Source organism: Babylonia areolata, chromosome 27 (genome assembly GCF_041734735.1).
Source record: "Babylonia areolata isolate BAREFJ2019XMU chromosome 27, ASM4173473v1, whole genome shotgun sequence".
Classification (NCBI taxonomy): Eukaryota; Metazoa; Mollusca; class Gastropoda; order Neogastropoda; family Buccinidae; genus Babylonia; species Babylonia areolata.
The window spans coordinates 27,214,725-27,234,724 of record NC_134902.1 but is presented as its reverse complement, the minus strand read 5'-3'; the positions used below and the strand labels follow the sequence as shown (position 1 = coordinate 27,234,724).

At 40.5% G+C, this 20,000-nt stretch overlaps 1 protein-coding gene across 2 annotated transcripts in view; it reads left to right on the top strand.

The window, feature by feature from the left end:
- The window catches only part of LOC143301370 (uncharacterized), a 69,370-nt gene that overhangs the window by 38,142 nt on the left and 11,228 nt on the right, over positions 1 to 20,000 (top strand). The window lies entirely within an intron of this gene.

The following is a 20,000-nucleotide window of genomic DNA, read 5'->3' as shown; positions in this document are numbered from 1 at the left end:
CAACAGCTACTACTAATACTACTTTTACTGCTACTACTACGACGACGACGGCTGCTGCTGCTACTGCTACTACTTTTTTTTTTTTTTTTTTGCTACTGCTACTACTACTACTGCTGCTGCTGCTACGACTACCACTACTACTACTGCTGCTGCTGCTGCTACTGCTGTTGCTGCTGCTGCAGCTGTTACTGCTGCTACGACTACCACTACTACTACTACTGGTACTACTACTACTTCTGCTGCTACTACTACTTGTACTTTTCCTCTACTTCTCCTTCCTCCCAAATACTTTCTGACGCTTTGAGCTTCAGTGCCCCGACCTTTTGGAATTCACAGCTTGTTATCCTGAGAAACACACCGATTTTAACTCAGATAACTCAGTTTAACCATAATATAAAACATCCTGTTGCTGTTCCAAGCTGTTGCTACTGCTGTTGTTGTTGCTGCTACTACTACTACTACTACTACTACTACTACTTGTATTTCGTATCTGGTCGTCTTCCTTACTCACGTCGTATCAATGGGTTTATTGGAACGCTGCCGTCGTGTCTTTGTTTCAGAGGTAGACTTTTTCTTATATCTTAAAAAAAAGGAAATATTCCATCTTTGGGTTTACAATTCAACATAGTGTCACAAGAGGTCTTTTCTTTGATAATTTTACACCATATTATCATATATTCATTCTGATATAATGTACAAAAAAATTTCTCTTGCAATTGGACGCTTACGTACATAAACTAAATCAAGACATACATGAAGTCACACAAACTTACGATGATTTTGATACATACATGTACATACACACACGCAAGCTCGCGTAACACGTCTGCACATGGGAACAATATACTTTTTCTGATATCTGTCTGTCGAAGCTGTCTCGGCTGAGTGTGCTGACTATCAATTTCCATTGGTTGGTCTCTTCCTTGCGTCTCTCCATTCACATGGGTTTGGTTGGGCTATAGAGTTTAACTCTCTCAGTACGGCCAGTCCTCTCTTCTCCTCTACACAGACCCCTCGGATGTCCAGTGGGTGTCTGAATGACCCAACCTTTAGCTTTTGTCGTCAGAATTGTGGTATTCTTTGTCAACATTAGCCTCTTCAGTATAAGAGCCTTCCGCTTGCAATATTTTGATGATGGTAATTGGGGTGAAACGCTGTTAACGTCGTCTCTTTCGCCGTTCGTATGGAGAGAGTTAAAAGAGTGTATGTCATGTGTTTGATACGTATGAGCGGTGAAAAGTCACCAACAAAATGTCACTCAATAATGCTGGCTGCAAGGTTCATATTGCCAATAGTGTGTACATGCGAAGAATATAGGACTGCAAGAAAACTAAAAGAAAAACCCACACCTGGGCTGTGTTTCCGAAGCTGAAGTGAGGTGTGGTGAGAAGGGTAGAGAGAGAGAGAGAGTGCGTGAGAGAGAGAGAGAGAGAGAGAGAGAGAGAGAGAGAGTGCGTGAGAGAGAGAGAGAGAGAGAGAGAGAGAGAGAGAGATTAGAGCCACATAAAACGACACAGCGCTCTTTGTGAGAGAGAAGGCACATTGTTTCATTTTACGACAGTTGTCTCCTTTGTCACGCCTTTTTTCCCCCCTTTTTTCCTTTTTTATTTCAGTGCTTTCAGAAACGGCTTGAGAAGGGAAAGAGACAGACAGACAGACAGACAGAGACAGAGAGACAGAGAGAAGGCAGACACACACACACACTCACACACACACACACACACACACGAACGCACGCACGCACGCACGCACGCACACACACACACACACACACACACAGCGAGAGAGAGAGAGAGGGGGAGAGACACAGAGACAGAGAGAGTCGGTTCAAGTTTTGTTATATATATAAATCTATCACTAATGCTTGCTGTTTTTGAAAAAAAAAAAAATCAAATTTGTCAGTAATGCCTTGTTAAGAACAAGCAAAACCCCCACTGAAAACAAATAGACAGCACTTCTTAGACGCGTCAGTAAAGAAATAGATAGTGCCAGTCCGAGACCTATGCTGGACGTTTCTTCTGCAAAGCCGGCTGCTGCTGCTGATGCTTTGGATGCTGCACAAAATCTTTGGACCTTTAGTTATCATGTGTTGGAGACGAGGCAGATTACTTCACAACAAAGTTTTCGAAAACCATACAGGAAATAATATTGGACATCTGATAGAAGACGGAGAAGAGTCGATCAATACCTTTCCTCTTCCAGTCCTCTTCTTCTTCTTTTTCTTCTTCTTTCTGTCTTTCTGTTGAAAAAGCCCTTGGAAGTATGAGAAATGGATATAACTTTTTGTTTCTGCTGGATGAAACAGAGAAAAATTGTTTCGCAAGTTTGTATTGAAAAGTAGAGGCACAAGATAATGTTCAAAGGTCTTTCTCTAATGTAAAATATAAAAATCGTATGAGCTAAAGGTTAAAAGAGCTACACAACATTGTCAGCACACACACTCACACACACACACACACACACACACACACACACACACACACACACACACACAGAGAGAGAGAGAGAGAGAGAGAGAGAGAGATGTTTCTCAGGTTCACTTTCTCCAGTGTCGAGGGGGAAAATGTCTCCGGAAATTACCAGCATCGCTTTGGTCTCCCCATCGATTTGTTTCTCAAGTGTGAAGTGGAGAGCGCAGCGCGCCTGTGTTGATAATAGTGCTATTTTGTAACAGAACGAAACTTAAAGGTCGGTTAAATGTGTTGTTGTTTTTGGGTTTTTTTGGTCCTTTCGGAATCTAAAATAAAGATAATAATTCTAGCCCTTATGAAAAACTAGTAGTGCACGTCTCCAAATTTGTGCTGAGACTTAACACACTGTACAAACAAACCAATCCATCCAACCAACCAACCAAACTAATGAATAAATAAATAAACAAATAAATGAATAGATATTCGGAGAACCACGTGATGTTCAGCATTGTAATAGACCGTGTTGGTTTCTTGATTTAAGAAGTAGTGGTACATTTCTCTGTGCGAAAGTCGGGCAGCGTTCTCCTGAAAAGATCGCGTCACAAGAGTAGCATCAACACCTCTATCCCTCCCCCCCACCCCCCCGCTGGTCCCCCCCATGCACACAACCCTCCTCGTCCCTCCAATCCTCCCTCATCCCCTCCCCTCCCTCCCTCCATCTCTCCCTCATCCATTCTCTGTGTGTGGGTTTCCTAGGCGCGGCTCAGACGTGCAATCAATCAGTATTGGTCAACGATCAATACGGATTAGCCTTCTCTGCGCTCGCGGTTCGCTCAGTCACTTACTCTGACCTCAATTGCCTTTTAACCTTTGGTCCGGCCTTTCGTTATGCGTGCGCAGGTTATTTTCGTCCGAAACGTGATGGTGCTGACAGTAGATAGCGAGCGATTGTAATAGATAGCACGTTGAGTACCATGTGCAAAAAAAACAACAACACCAACTCCTCCCCCCACCCACCTCCCATCTTCCAACACCCCCTCTCCCTCATCTTTCATTCAATCTGTGTGTGTGTGTGTGTGTGTGTGTGTGTGTGTGTGTGTGTGTGTGTGTGTGTGTGTGTGTGTGTGTGTGTGTGTGTGTGTGTGTGTGTTCTTAATCATATTCTTTCTGCAGGACATTTTTTCTCTCTCTATTTAATTCTCTCTTTCTCCCCTTTTCATTAAATATATATGTGCTATTGTAACTGATGTAGATTAGCAAGGACAGATTGGAAGAACGGGCCATGCTCAAAATCTTAATCCTTGAATAAAAAACGTTTTGAGTTCTGAGTTCTCTCTCTCTCTCTCTCTCTCTGTGTGTCTGTCTGTCTGTGTGTCTCTGATTCTGTCTCTCTGTCTCTGTCTCTGTCTCTGTCTGTCTCTCTCTCTACAGTCACTTGCAAAATATATTGCCGAAGCGAATAACATGCGACGAAAAAAACCCAACAATAATAAAATAGTATGAGGTGTTGCTCATTGTGAAAAGTGAAACCTGTGTTGTCATTCTCATATGGAAAATATTTATGTTATACATTTATATATGTTTTTGTTTTTATTTCTCACTACATGTCATTACTTTGAAGGGATGGTCGAACTGCACTTTGTTGCACAGATTGATTGATTTCGTTTTGGCTTTGGTTTTCAACAATATTATTACTATTGATGCATGTTGTTATTTGTATTATGAACCCCCATGTCATTAGGGCTGTAAAGCTATTGACATTAAAGTGTTCAGTGTTCAGTGTTCTCTCTCTCTCTCTCTCTCTCTCTTTCTCTCCTCTCATGGTTTTAAGCAATACTTGACAGCAATAGAAATATTTTTATTTTCTCTCTTAACATTTTGTTTCATTGTTTTGGTGGGTTATTGAACCTCCCCAAATCCCAGTTTAAAAAACAACAACGACAACAACAACAACAACAAAACAAAACCAACAACACAAAAACACGAAAGTTCAAACAGTGACAGAAACACCGAAGACTCGATTGAATGTACTCAGCTTTTGTCTAGCGTCGTCATCGACAGCCATTTGAACGTACACTTCTGGGGGCGTTGTTTTGTAAGTAAAGGATTCCTGGCATCGTTATTTTCATCCAGATGAGAAGGAAAGAGAGGGAGGGACGGACAGAGAGAGAGAGAGAGAGAGAGAGAGAGAGAGAGAGGGTGGGAGGGAGAGAGAGGGCAAAGTCAGAGGCAGATTCGGAGAGAGACAGAGATAGAGACAAAACACAAAGAGAGACAGAGAGAAAAACAATTTTTACTCATGAGGGTAATAGATTAGCAAGGTGGTGCATGCTTTTATATCTAATCTTCGCCCTGGAAAGCAAACTGTAAACATATTGTATACATACATGCATATATATATATATATATATATATATATATATGTGTGTGTGTGTGTGTGTGTGTATGAACACAACGGAGAGAGAGAGAGAGAGAGAGAGAGAGAGAGAGAGAGAGAGAGAGAGAGAGAGAGAATGACGATGTCAATGACAATGACAAATTTCATCGTCAAATAGCGTTTGAAAGCCCCAGTGCCAAGAGGGGTAATTCAACTCACGCAGTAAGAGAAAGGTAGAAAGTAGAAAGAGAGAGAGGGGGAGACAAGACAAAACAAGACAAAATTCTTTATTTTCGAGGGTAATAGATTAGCACTGGCGCGCCTTTTTTCAGGATCTACACAGCACAATGCTACATTATATATGTCATTGCATCACTACACAACGCTACTTGCGAACACAATACTACATAAAGGCAAAAGCATTGTAATAATAATAACACACACACACACACACACACACACACACACACACACACACACACACACACACACACACACACACACACACACTGTCTCTCTCTCTCTCTCTCCTCTCTCTCTCTCTCTCTCTCCCTTTCCCTCTCTCTCTCTTACGCACACGCACATCTGCACACTCAAAAGCATATAATTATTGTGTATGTTATCAAATACTATACTAATGTGAATATGAAACAGTTAGTCTAATTAAAATACACATAGCTTATTGCCAAAGAGAGAGTGAGAGAGAGAGAGACAGACAGACAGACAAATAAAGACAGACAGACAGACAGAGTTTTCTGCCTCGTTTAGTGAGTGAATCGACCACGTGGGTAAAAAAAAAAAGAAGAGAAAAACTGAAACGAATTCATTCAGACAATGCTTGACAGTTCTGTTCCATGTTTGACTTCTCTGGCGATTTAATTCGTGTTGTTTTCGGGCCAGCCGCAGTTTTAACGGCACGCATATTGATTTTCTGTGGAAACAAAACAAAACAAAACCAAACAAAACCAAAACAAAACTGCAACCCAGAAGAATCCGGTCATTGAAATCACCAGGTTTTTGTTTTCAAACCGAAGGAAAAGGAGAACAGGGAGAGGCGCAACAATCTCCATGGCATTGGAGAAGGAGGAAAATCCAACATTTGAAAAGCACACACACACACACACACACACACACACACACACACACACACACACACACACGCACACTCACTCAAACACACACACACACACACACACACTCACACACACACACACACACACACACACACACACACACACACACACACACACACACACACACACACACACACACACACACACACACGCACACTCACTCAAACACACACACACACACACACACTCACACACACACACACACACACACACACACACACACACACACACACACACACACACACACACACACACACACACACACACACACACACACACGCACGCAATTTCGTTGGAGAAGGAAACATTTGAAAGCTGGCAACAGGTTTCTCTGACACACCGGGCTTGATTTACGGAAGCTTGCTACAGCAGTGTGTGTGTGTGTGTGTGTGTGTGTGTGTGTGTGTGTGTGTGTGTGTAAACACCGAATTGCTGTTTGAGTGCTTCCCCTTTCTAACACTCTCCCTTGCAAAAGAAAAAAAAAAAGGTACTGACATGTCTTGTCTGTTTGTTTGGAACTGAGTGCTGCCGAGAAAAGCCGGTGTGAAACCATCGAAATAATCAAGGAAGTTCACGTTTGATTCTGAATAAGAAAATTCCTCCATGTGTACCCAGAATCAGAGAACATATATTAAAATTAATTGTATTCATATGTTTGTTTGTTTTTAGTTTTTAATGATGATGATGAAGATTATGAGTAGCATGATCATTGTTATTATTATCATTATCACAATTACCGTTCTTCTTGTTATTGTTATTTTGTTTGTTTGTTTTTTTTACTACTGTTATCATTAAGTTCTTGCTATCGTCTTTAGTTTCCATCCGAAACCATTGGAGCAGTGTTTCAGACAATACCACAGCGAAGGATGGTGTGTCGATGGTGTCAAAAGTGTGTGTGTGTGCGTTGGCTCAATGCTGCCTTTTTCAAGCCTGAAGTCAAAGCTGAAGCACACACTGTTCGCTGTGACCGACAAGTTTTCCATTCTTTCCGTCTTTCTCCTTCTCTTTCTTTTTTTCTCTTTCTTTCTCTTTGTCTCTTTCTGTCTTTCTTTACACACGTGTCTGTCCACGCACGGACGGACGCACGCACACAAACACACACACACACACTCACTAACACACACACACACACACACACACACACACACACATACACACACACACACACAAACACACACACACACATACACACACACACACACACACACACACACACACAAACACAAACACACACATACACACACACACACACACACACACACACACACACACACAGAGTCACACACACAAACCAAATGGAATATCCACGCATAATCTAATATGAAAACTGCTGCTGAAGCACACTGACCTGACCTAACCACCGCACTTTTTTCATCATCATTTCTTTTCCAATGTCGTTTATTTTGCAGCTAAAGAGACAGCACGATACAAACATGCTAGAATAACGAGAAAAAAAAGGAAATAAAAATAAACGTATGTCGGATCACGTAAACGTTTCCAGCCAAACGTCATCTGGAATTGAAACTGAGTGTAAGTCTCTCTCTCTCTCTCTCTCTCTCTCTCTCCCTCTCCCTGTGCGTGCGTGTGTGTGCGTGTGTGTGTGTGTGTGTGTGTGTGTGTGTGTGTGTGTGTGTGTGTGTGTGTGTGTGTGTGTGTGTGTGTGGGCGCCTTCGCGTGCGGAAAGAGAAAGAGAAAGACAAACAGACAGACAGACACAGACAGACAGACACAGAAGTAGAGAAAGTGAGAGGGAGACAGAGGAAACAGGGTAACAGACAGGGAGAGAGAGAAGGAGGCACAGAGAGAGAGAGAGAGAGACGGTCAGACAGAGACAGAGAGACAGACAGACTGCGAGACAAACAGACAGAGATAGAGAGGCAGAGACAAGAGGGAGACACCGCGAGGGACCGAAATGGAGAGAAGAGACACAGAGAGAGACAGACAAACAGACAGACAGACCAACAGAGAGAGACAGAGACAAGGAGACTGCTGGATGGGTGGGCAGACAGTCAAAGAGATCGACAGACAGAGAGAGACAGAATGAGAGAATCGAGAGGGAGAGAGAGGGAGAGATGGAGAGAGAAAGAGAGAGAGGGAGAGAGAGAGAGAGAAGAGAAGAGAGAGGGAGAGGGAGACAGAGAAGAGAGAGAGGGAGACAGAGAAAAGAAAAAGAGGGAGAGATAGGGGAGACAGAGAGAGAAGGAGGGACAGAGAGAGGGGAGAGAGAGAGACACGGACACAGAGAGAGGGAGAAGGAGAGAGACACAGACACACACACAGACACACACACACACACACACACACACACACACACACACACACACACACAGAAAGAGAGCCCGCTCCAAACACCACAACAAAATAAAAAAAGAAACAGACATACAAAAAAATAATGAAATGTTAATAACACAGAAGTAAAAAGGTGCATGTCTGTGTGACTGTGCATGTACGTGTACGTGTGCGTGTGCGTGAGCATGTGTTCGTGTGTGTGTGTGTGTGTGTGTGTGTGTGTGTGTGTGTGAAGCCTGACTGAATGGCACAAGAAACGAATGATAAGCGCCCAGAAGCGCATAGGTCTTGACCTTTTGACCGAGGATAGGCGCTACGTTATTCATATCCATACACCTAACCCAGACCTGCCCTATGGACAGCACACCACATATCCCAAATCTGCAGCAAACGAATTTAAAAAAACAAACAAACAGGTTTCTTTTCTTTTCTTTTTTTTTTAATCTTTTTTTTTAATCAGTTTGGAAAAGAAAGTTTACCTCCCGATGCACCTTTTTGTCAGAAAATCATTTTCTGCTCGTCGTTGGCACTTGAATGGAATAGATTTTCTGCGCACAGAGAACTCTGAAAAAATAAAATAAAATAAAATAAAACAGCAACATAACATAACAACAACACCAAAACCTGAGCCAGGGGAGAAATTGCCTCGTGCATAAAAAAAAGGGGGGATAACAAGGAATGGATAAGTCGATAGGATCAAAGTGCCAATACGGTTACGTCTTTGAGGAGGTAGCTCTTTCTCTGAGGCGCAGACTGAACATATCGTCTTCTTCGTCGTCTTCGTCTTCTTCTTTTCCCATGTGAATCTGTGAAGAGTCATTTATTGGGGCTCCGCACAGAATAACTGTTCACTGAAGAGCCCCCCCCCTCACCCCACCCCCCGCCCCCTTCATCGCCCGTTCCCCCCCCCCATCCCCCTCCCCCCCCCCAATCCCCCACAAAAACAAAAAGAAAAAAAGAAAGAAAAAAAAATACTGAACATACCCCAAGCGCACGTAAGCGTTGTGTGTGTGTGTTTTTTTGTTTTTGTTTGTGTGTGTGTGTGTGTGTGTGTGTGTGTGTGTGTGTGTGTTTTGTGTTTTTGTTGTTGTTTTTGTTGTTCCTTTTTATTGCTTTTTTATTTCCTATCTTCTGTCGTTCTATTTTCTTTTCCCTTCTTTTTTTTCCTACTGTTTCTTTATTCTCTTTCTTTCCATCTTTCTTTCTTGTTTGTTGTGTTTTGATGTGCTGAAAAAAGTAATTGTTTCTCAAAGGAGACAGGAAAAAAAGATAGGAGGATTGAGGGGGACAGGAGGGAATCTTTGGGGAAGAAATGGCTTTGGCAGTTGAAGAAAAAAGAGAGAGAGAGAAAAGGGAGAGAAACACGAAACAAGTAAGCACGCGCGTGCGCGTGTGTGTGTGTGTGTGTGTGTGTGTGTGTGTGTGTGTGTGTGTGTGACAGAGACAGAGACTGAGATAGACATAGGCAGACAGCAAACCTACTGATAAGAACTTTACTAAATCAACAGCGATTTTTTTCTTTTGCAGCTAAAAGACGAACCCATATATATATATATATATATATATATATATATATATATATATATATATATATATATATATATATATATATATACCACTGCTGGAAAATACATTTCAGTTTCCCATGGGGCTTAAACAAACAGTTCGTTTTCTTGAGGAGGAATTTGATTTAGAATTGGCACGTGATAAAAAAAAGAAAAAGATAAAGGAAGCCAAGCATTTATTGATTGACAAGATTGAGGTGCCTCTGTGGCCACATATTAAACACACACACACACACACACACACACACACACACACACACACACATATATATATATATATATGTATGTATATATATATATATATATATATATATATATATATATATATATATATATATATATATATATATATATATAACAATTGTGGCCGGGTTTTTTTTCCTACAGTATCAACGTGCTGGATACGTTCAGCATCAAAACATTTTTATTTGTTTCTTTGTTTGCTTTCCTGATTCATTCATTCATTTATTCATTCAGTCAGTCAGTTATTCAGTCATGCATTCAAACTTTCGTTGAATCAATATTTATGAATTAATTGAGTCTTTCTTTCGTTCTCCTGTACACTCCCTTCTTTCTTTCTTTTCTTTCATTTCTTTCTTTTTGACGGTAATTCTGCTGTTCTTTTTTTTCCTGTCTATCTATGATTTTTTCCTTTTTTATGTATCCACACTTTCATTTATTTCCTGTTATTTTTTTTTGTCTGTTGATTTTCTTTCCTTCATTCGTTTTTGTTGTTGTTGTTGTTGTTGTTACCAGCCAAATTTCAGCCAGTTTTATATGACCACACATTTTTCCAGGCATCGTCAGGACTGAATCTGTGGACTTGCGTGGAAAAAGCGGCGGTGCCTCAATGACACCACAAAGACTGGGGTTTTCTTGCACCTCGAGAGAGTCCCTATCTTTCTCTTTATGTACTAATGTGATTGATTATTCCCTGGTTTTTCTTGTGTGTATCATATATCCCCACTGCGGAAAGACACAACGGAAGACTCTGTTACAACTTTAACAATTTTCGTCCAGAAAAAAAAAAAAAAATTCTGTAGCGATATCATCACTGCCTGGATCTGAACTATTTCTCAGCTTTCTGGGAGCACTGGTTGTCTCCTCTGTTGTCACAATACCCCCATATGAGGTAGCTTCATTTTCGCTTAATCTACTGAAATGTTCGTTCTCAATGAGCAAATCAGTTTCTTCTCTAACATTTTCCACTCCAGTTTTCGGGTTATATAGTTCTTTTTAAAGCATCAGCTGTTCTCGCAGAATATCGTTTTGGTCTGATACGATTTCACCCGAGTCTTTGCACGATCTTGTAATTATTTTTTTCTTTCCCCTAGCCTTTTCTATATGACAAAAACTTCTTCTTTTTTTTTTTATTACGCCTCCCCTCTTCAATCCTTTTTGCCATTTTGTATTACGTTCCCCCTCTTCAATCCTTTTTGCCATTTTGTATTACGTTCCCCCTCTTCAATCCTTTTTGCCATTTTGTATTACGTTCCCCCTCTTCAATCCTTTTTGACATTTTGTATTACGTTCCCCCTCTTCAATCCTTTTTGACATTTTATATTACGTTCCCCCTCTTCAATCCTTTTGCCATTTTGTATTACGTTCCCCCTCTTCAATCCTTTTTGCCATTTTGTATTACGCCTCCCCTCTTCAATCCTTTTGCCATTTTGTATTACGTTCCCGCTCTTCAATCCTTTTTGCCATTTTGTATTACGTTCCCCCTCTTCAATCCTTTTTGCCATTTTGTATTACGTTCCCCCTCTTCAATCCTTTTTGCCATTTTGTATTACGTTCCCTCTCTTCAATCCATTTTGCCATTTTGTATTACGTTCCCCCTCTTCAATCCTTTTTGCCATTTTGTATTACGTTCCCCTTCTTCAATCCTTTTTGCCATTTTGTGTTACGTTCCCCCTCTTCAACCCTTTTTGCCATTTTGTATTACGTTCCCTCTCCTCAATCCTTTTTGCCATTTTGTATTATGTTCCCCCTCTTCAATCCTTTTTGCTATTTTGTATTACGTTCCCCCTCTTCAATCCTTTTTACCCTAGCCCTTACTTGTACGTCTCTTGCTGTCTAGCTGGAATGATTCCGACTTCTGTTTTAAATGTAGGAATTTAGTTTGAATAACTTTATTTGCTGGATCATACATTAATTGTGTTTCTTTTTGCTTGATTTGCAGATGCAAATTATGTTTTTCATTTCTTCTTTTTTTTCTGTACTTGCTAATTCTTTCCAAAACTCTATACAAACATTTTGCGTTGTTCTCATTTATTTATAATTATATGCTTTATTTTCCACGTGCTTTTCCATAAATCTGTCAGGTACAGCATTCATTTAGTTAACAAAATCAATACTCTTTAGAAAACTATTGTTCAATCTGCAATACCCAGGTCCCGTGAGAAGTGAATTTTACTGAGTTCTAGTACTGCTACTTTATGGTTTGAATAAAGCGGCTGATATATTTTCGCACGAAACACAGGAATTCAGTTATTCTTCAGGAACAAAACAATAATCAAGCCTACGAGCAATGAAAAGATTAGTTAAACACCATGTAGAATCTGTCTCATTGGCATGAAAGACTCTCCATATGTCGGTGAGGTGCAATGTATTTCATAATCTGTTTAACTCCTTAACTTCGATATTATTGTGTGACAGACCTGAAATCCTATCACTCTCATTACTCATAACGCAATTCAAGTTTTCAATTATTATAAACGTTTGATCGTCAAACTTCTTCCACACTTCTTCTAGTCTGTTAAAGAAATCTATTTTCTCTGCATGATTGTTTGGGGCATATACATTTACTGATTTAAAGTTAAGATTTTCATGCAATACTGAAACTACAACCATTCTTTCTTCTACGTGTTCGAAAGTAACCATTGCATCCTTCTCTGCTTACTGTTACTATGGCAGCTGCTTTGAGGCTAGACTCTTTTTCTCAGGAGACACTCGTATGTATGGACGGTTGAACAAATGTCATCGCTCCAAAACACGTGATCCCTGATGCCGTGAGAAAATGGAAACTGGTTTTTATTTTGAAGGAGTGCAGAAAGAAAGAAAAAAGAAAAGAAAGAGAGAAGGGCTGGGGAATGGAAGAAATAGGAGGATGAGGGGAATGGGGAGAGAAGAGGGAGGGGCAGGGTTTGGAGGTGGGGGGGAATCAACATGATTGATTTTGGGTGAAGGGGAAGGTGAAGCAAGGTGTGTGTGTTGGGGGGGGGAAGTTGGGGTTAGATAGGGGTATGGGATGGGTGGGGGAGAGAGAGGACGAGAGAGAGAGAGAGAGAGAGAGAGAGAGAGAGAGAAAGTGTGTGTGTGAGTGGTAGGGGGCGTGCCTTGGTCCATCGATCAAAAAAAATCAAAAAAAAACTTGGGCAGGTTATTCTCGTTTCTGTCTCTCTGTCCCTTTTCATTTTGTCTCTGTCTCTCTCTCTCTCTCTGTCACTATTTCTCTCTGTCTCTCTTTCTCTATATGTCTCTCTGAAATATATTATAATATGATATTCTGAGAAAGAAATACTTATCCAAGCATATACAAAATTTAAGGATTCCCAGATTACCCCACTTACTTCAAAATATCAACAGCATTGTTTTCAAGAGATGTAGCAATGTTTATTTTTTTATGCGTTAAAACAGAAAGCACTCAGTCTTAGATGAAAGATATGTTTCTAACTTAACCTTACTTATTGAGCTTTGTTATATTCTCAGTTTATTCTTTCTAACATTTTGTTGTTCATTCAGCTCAAGGTTTGGTTTTCAAGTGTGTACAACACGTGCATTTATATGTATACAGGTCGGTGGCCTTACATTAAAACAGTTCTGAGTTCTGAGTTCTCTGTCTCTCTTTCTTCTTCCTTCTGTCTCTGTCTCTCTTTGTCTCTGTTCCTTTCTCTTTTCCTCTTTATCTCCGTCTGTCACTGACCCCCACAACCCCAACCCATCCACCATCTCTCTCTCTCTCTCTCTCTGTGCCTCTGTCTCCTGTTCTTCTCCCCCCCCCCCACACACACACTCTCTCCCCCTCCCTTCCCCATCTCTCTGTCGCTCTCCATTTCGTTTACTGCTCAGCATTCTCGATCAATATTTTTCTCCGTGAATATTTCATCAATACTGACAGTTATACCGTTGCGAGAAAGCTGGGTTTATGCTGGAGTTTATACTCTAGGTGCAAACAGAAAAGTACTTTTCACCATTGTTCACTTCCACGGATTCAGGGAGCCACTCTCCCTGGTTAGGTAACATCCAGGAAACGAAGACAAGGGAATGAAGCAAACAGGTTCTTGTATTCCAAGGATCGGAGTGAGAAACAGAGAGAGACAGAAAAAAACAACTTTTTATTGGTCTCTGACTTTCATCATCATCATCATCATCATCATCATTATCTTCTTCTTCTTCTTCTTCATCATCATCGTCGTCGTCATCATCATCATCTTCTTCTTCTTCGATTATTTCGGGTAAATGTCCTCTTTCTACATTAAAGCCACTATGCTCTTTACAAAAACGTGCCATTAAGATGATTAGCCCTGTAAATACCACAGGTGGATCTGTGCACAATATGTACAAAGAACTTGAAATATGATCTATTCGTCTACTTAGTGGACATAACACATTGATTATTATGCAAAAGATTGTTCATAACGCATGCCCACAATATTTAAAATCATTATTTTGTTTCCAGTTCCAACGTAAATCAGACAGGGCTATTGTCTCAAAGCCTGAAATTGATTTATTTAAGATGAGTCTCTCATTTAATGGAAGCATAGAATGGAACATGCTCCAAAGGACATGTCAAATTCCAGCCATATCTCTATAAATCTAAAATATTTCTATTCGATACTTTTGATTAATCTACTCGCGATCTTTTGCAAATACTTGCTTGTACTCAGTTCACTAGCTACCATGCCATGATGAATGAAAAATTGAATGTATGTGTGATTGTGCTAGCAAATTAACAGTAAGTGCGCGCACGCACGCGTGTGTGTGTTTCTGTGTTTGAGTGTGCGGGCGTGAATGTGTACGTATGTCTTTGTTTGCTTGTTTTACAATGTGTGTGTGTGTGTGTGTGTGTGTGTGTGTGTGTGTGTGTGTGTGTGTGTGTGTGTACGTACGTGATAATGTATCAATTGTTCTTTTCATTGCTTTGTTACTTTTAATAGACTATTGCAGTTACTATTCTTATTCGTCGTTCTTATTATTTGATTTCATTTCATTCTTTATTTAAGTTTTGTGTCGTACTTTTGTGTCGTTAAATGGGCAGAATTGTAAAAAAGACCATTAGTGCGCCTAATTCTTTACCCATTAAAGATTCAATCAATCAACCTTCTTCTTCTAACTTCTCTTCCAGCTCTGTCACGAGTCACTGAAGTGCTGCACAGAACAGCTCACCAGATTATCGGCTGTGTGTCAAGGCCTGGATCTCTGAGTTCAGGGATTCATGTATGACAGTTTGTTTCATTCTCACACAAACGGTGACAGGGAACACTACAGGTCACTGCTTTTAGAGATTTTTTTTTATCACAATATTTTTTTAAGCTCGCAGAGACAGTGAGATATAATAAAAAAAAAAAAAAAAAAATAGTGGGTACTTATATAGCACACTATCCAGAAATCTGCTCTAGGTGCTTTACAAAAACGCTTTGTTAACATAAAACATTACATCTATGTTACATACACACACCAAAATATGACTACACGCACACACGCGCGCACACACACACACACTGCGTACACACATTTTAACAATACATGTGTATCTAACAGCTACCCTAACACATACGCACACATAGGCAGGCACAAACTTACATAAACGCACGCGCACACAATACATATTCATATAATGCGATTAGTCTCTTAAGCATTGGGATCCATATCATGATTTATTTAAATCTTCAATTTCATGAGCACGACATAAACACAAGAAAGGGCACAGTAAACTGGAGTATAAATTATGTGCACAGATGTTGTGGCAACAGAAGACAGTAAACATCATTGAAACAAGTCAGAAAACACTTTCCCTGAAACAAACCAAACCAAACAAAAAAAGGAAACAAACAAACAAACAAAAAACAAAATCTAAACAACAACAACAACAAACAAATTCACACACACAAAAAAACAACACCCAAAACATTGCAACCAACAAATAGATTTAAAAAAAAATCAAATATATAATCACAATTTCCTCAACATACTCCAATACTTGCCAATCAGCGATGGAAAGCAAAAAAAAAAAAAAAAAACACAAAAACACAAAAAAACAAAAAAAAAAACCACAAAAACCATGGCACTCTTTAAAGTGTCTCTGTCAGCAAAGAGAAAGTCTTTCTTTTCTTTTCTTCTCTTTTCTTTTCCACTTCTTAATCATTTTGCCGTGAGGTCTGAAATGAAGGGGTGATTTTCTGCCAGAAGGAACTCCATTAGGACCGTGACAGACAGGTAATTTCCTTGCAGCACGCAGAGCGCCAGAGAATCGATGGCACCATGGAAGAGGAGCATGAGAACTGCAGCACAAGCTGAATCTTTGAGGGGGTGGTTTCTACCCGGCTGATTGGGCGCCGTCTATTGGCCCAACAGACTTTCCCCGATGCGTGAAGATAAAAAAAAAAAAAAAAAAAAATTGATTCTTTACAAGAGTCAGACAGAGAGAAAGAGAGAGAGAGGGAGATATAGAGAGGTGAAAGAGAGAGAGGGAGGTAGGGAGAGGCAGAGAGAGAGAGAAGAGAAAGAAAGATAGCGAGGAGGCATAAGAGAGAGAGAGAGAAGGGGAGAGAGAAAGGGACAGACACAGTGAAAGACAGAGGGGAGAGAGACAGAGAGAGAGGGAAGAAAGAAGGGGGTCGGAGGGGGGGGGGGGGGCAGAGAGAGAAAGGATGGTGTGTGTGTATGTGTGGGCGGGGGGGGGGGGGGAAGATGATTGGATTTTTTGTAATGAGAAAAGTGTATTTGGCAATGACATGTTTTCGGGTTGTGTTTTTTTAACATCCTGTCCTCAGCCAGGACACACGCACACACACGCACACACACAAACACACACACACTCACACACACACACACGCGCGCGCACAGACATACACACTCAGAGATCTCTATCTATCTATCTATCTATCTATCTATATATATATATATATATATATATATATATATATTCACAGACAGGCAGACAGACACAATGAAAGTGAGATAAATAAATACATTGATATACAATATTATCAGCTTTACAAATTAGTATAGACTGATCCAGATGAATATTTTCAATCCATACTAATGGACTTAGCTGCTGAAAGAATGGAAATTGACATCGATTCTTTCTCTCTGCAACTTCTTCAGAGCAAACAAAGGAAAGACGAAGAGAGAGAGAGAGAGAGAGAGAGAGAGAGAGATGATTAAGCGCTTATAGTTTTTAGAGGCGTTTGATTGGCTGAGAGCGGTGGGCCCATCTTTTCACTGTTAGCCGCGCGAAATTTGGCCAAGCAGAGCAAACCATAGGCCTAGTTTGCATCAGTTTGACATGGTAAGTATATTTAACACCAAACATGGAGTATAATACAAACTCCTCCTTTCACCATAATGGGAAAGGTCAAGAAACTAAGGCAATATGTCCAAACATGTAAATGGGCAAACAGATGTCCACTTTCACAGACCAAACATGCAGATTAGAAAAAAAAAAAAAAATCAGCTAGGTAGTTTTGTCACAGAAACAGATTAGTAATAACACTGCCGCATTTACTAATCACGTTCATAAAAAACGGACACCCAGTATATATCGCATCAGAACTTCTGGGGATGAGAGAGAGGGAGAGAGAGAGAGGGAGGGAGAGAGAGAGAGAAATAGAGAGAGAGAGGGGGAGGGGGGGGGGGCACATCCAATACATCTTTGTCAAAACTTCTGGACATCCCAATATATCTCTGTCAGAAAATCATTTTCAGTTTCCCCACAGGGCCTGGAAGGAAACATATTTTCTGCCAGAAGGAACTCCAAGAGAAAATGACAGGCGAGACATCTCATGGAGCATGAAGGAAGTGGGGAGGTTGGGGGGGGGGGGGGGTGGGAGAGAAAGAATCAATATATCGATAACTTCGAACTGCCAACTCGGCGACGAAAACTTTCAGGAGGCCATTTGTTGTGGCTGGTTAAACATTTCCATGGACCCTGCAAATACAGATCTCTGATGTTTTGACAGACAGGGATGTGGGGATGGGGGTGGGGGATGGGGGGAGGAAAAAATGATCATGATGATAATAATGCTAATGCTAATGATAATAATTATGATTATAATTATCATCATGAACAACATGTATGTATATATATGTGTGTGTGTGTGTGTGTGTGTATAATATATATATATATATATATATATATATGGCACTGAACTATGAAAAAAAGTATAAAAAAACTCCAGTAAAATCAGGCTTGGTATGTATGGATGGCAGAAACAGGGTATAGAAACATGGGATAACTCTCTCTCTCTCTCTCTCTCTCTCTCTCCCCTCTCTCTCCTCTCTCCCTCTCCGTCTCTCTCCTCTGTTTATATCTCTGTCTCTCTCTCTCTGTCTCTCTCTGCCTGTCTCTGTCTCTCACTCTCCGTCTCTATCTCTGTCTCTCTATCTCTGTCTCTGTCTCTCTGTCTCTCTCTCTCTCTCTGTGAGTCTCTGTGACTTTGGAATGTATGTCGCTCCTTTCAGTTTGAAAATGCCTTTCAGTTGTTTTTTCTTTACAATTGTATGCCAAGAAACAGAAGGGCAAGGGCACATACGTCCCATGTGAGAATGTTGTTTCATTCTGCTAATGTCTTCATTCTTTCTTTACTTATCTATGCTAATTTAGATGCTTGAGTGATACATAGAGAGAGTAGAGAGATAGGGACAGAGAGAGACAGACAGACAGACGAGAAAGAGAGAGAGAGGGGGAGGTGTTGCGGGGGGGGGGGGGTGGGGGGGGTGGAAGTGGGGGGGATGAATAACCTCTTTCACTTTGCCGGATCGGATGCCATTACTACAAACACTATGCATCAATACAAACATAACCAAAACTGAAAGGAAGAAAAGAAAGCCGGTATTTGCAAAAAATGCACACATTGTTCTGAAGACTAGAAACGAAAATAAATAAATAAATAAATACATTTAAAAAAAAAAAAATATATATATACGATCTCAAGAATACTGTGATATTTTTCAGTAAGGTTAAAAAATCAAAGAGAGAGAGAGAGAGAGAGAGAGGTGATATTTTCCAGTAAGGTTAAGAAACAAAGGAGAGAGAGAGAGAGAGGTGGTATTTTCCAGTTAGGTTAAGAAACAAAGAGAGAGAGAGAGAGAGATGGAGAGAGACAGACACAGACAGAGAGAGGAGAGACAAAGACAGAGACACAGACAGAGAGAACATCTTTGCGATGAAATGATTCTCTGTCAGCTTGCCCTTTCCGTCTGGAATGAAACAGATTCTAGCCACGAGGGAAGACATTTGAAAATGTCAAGCAAACAAGCAAAGGAGATAAACAAGCCGACACACAAACATCTTTTAGCGCATGGAGAGCAAACAAAAGAATCAATGCGACAATACGGAAATGGGTTCATTGTATCGCTTCAGCTAGATCTTTGAGGAAACAGTTCTCCTTGTGAAAATTAAAAGAACACCGAAGATTCATCGTGTGGGAAGGAGGAGGAGTTAGGGATGGTGTCGGTGGAGGGAGGGAGGGGTGTGGGAGGTGGGTAGGTGGGGGGAGTTGTTGGCAAGAGAGAGGGACGGTATCTCTCTCTCTCTCTCTCTCTCTCAATGTATGTATGTATGTATGTATGTATGTGTGTGTGCGTGCGTGTGTGTGTGTGTGTGTGTGTGTGTGTGTGTGTGTCTGTCTATCTGTGTCTGTGTCTGTTTGTCTGTGTAACTATGTGTCTGTGTGTTGTGTGTTTATTTTGATATATTCTCTGGGTGTTGGCGTGTTGCTGCAAATGGACAGTAATCGGGAAGCAAAGTACGCTTTGAAGATTTTTTTTTCCCATCTTATTACGACTGTTTTATGGAAATCTGTCTCTCTGCCTCTGTCTCTCTATCTGTCTGTCTTTGGAAGGGCGTTGTAACGCTGAATGGATATTAAAATTTTTGTCTCGTCTTGTCTTGTCTTGTCTCTCTCTCTTTGAATAAAAAAAAAAACGTTTTGACTTCTTAGTTCTCTTCCAGTCTAGTTTCTTTAACATACTCTGGAATTAATCTGTTTCTGTAGACCCA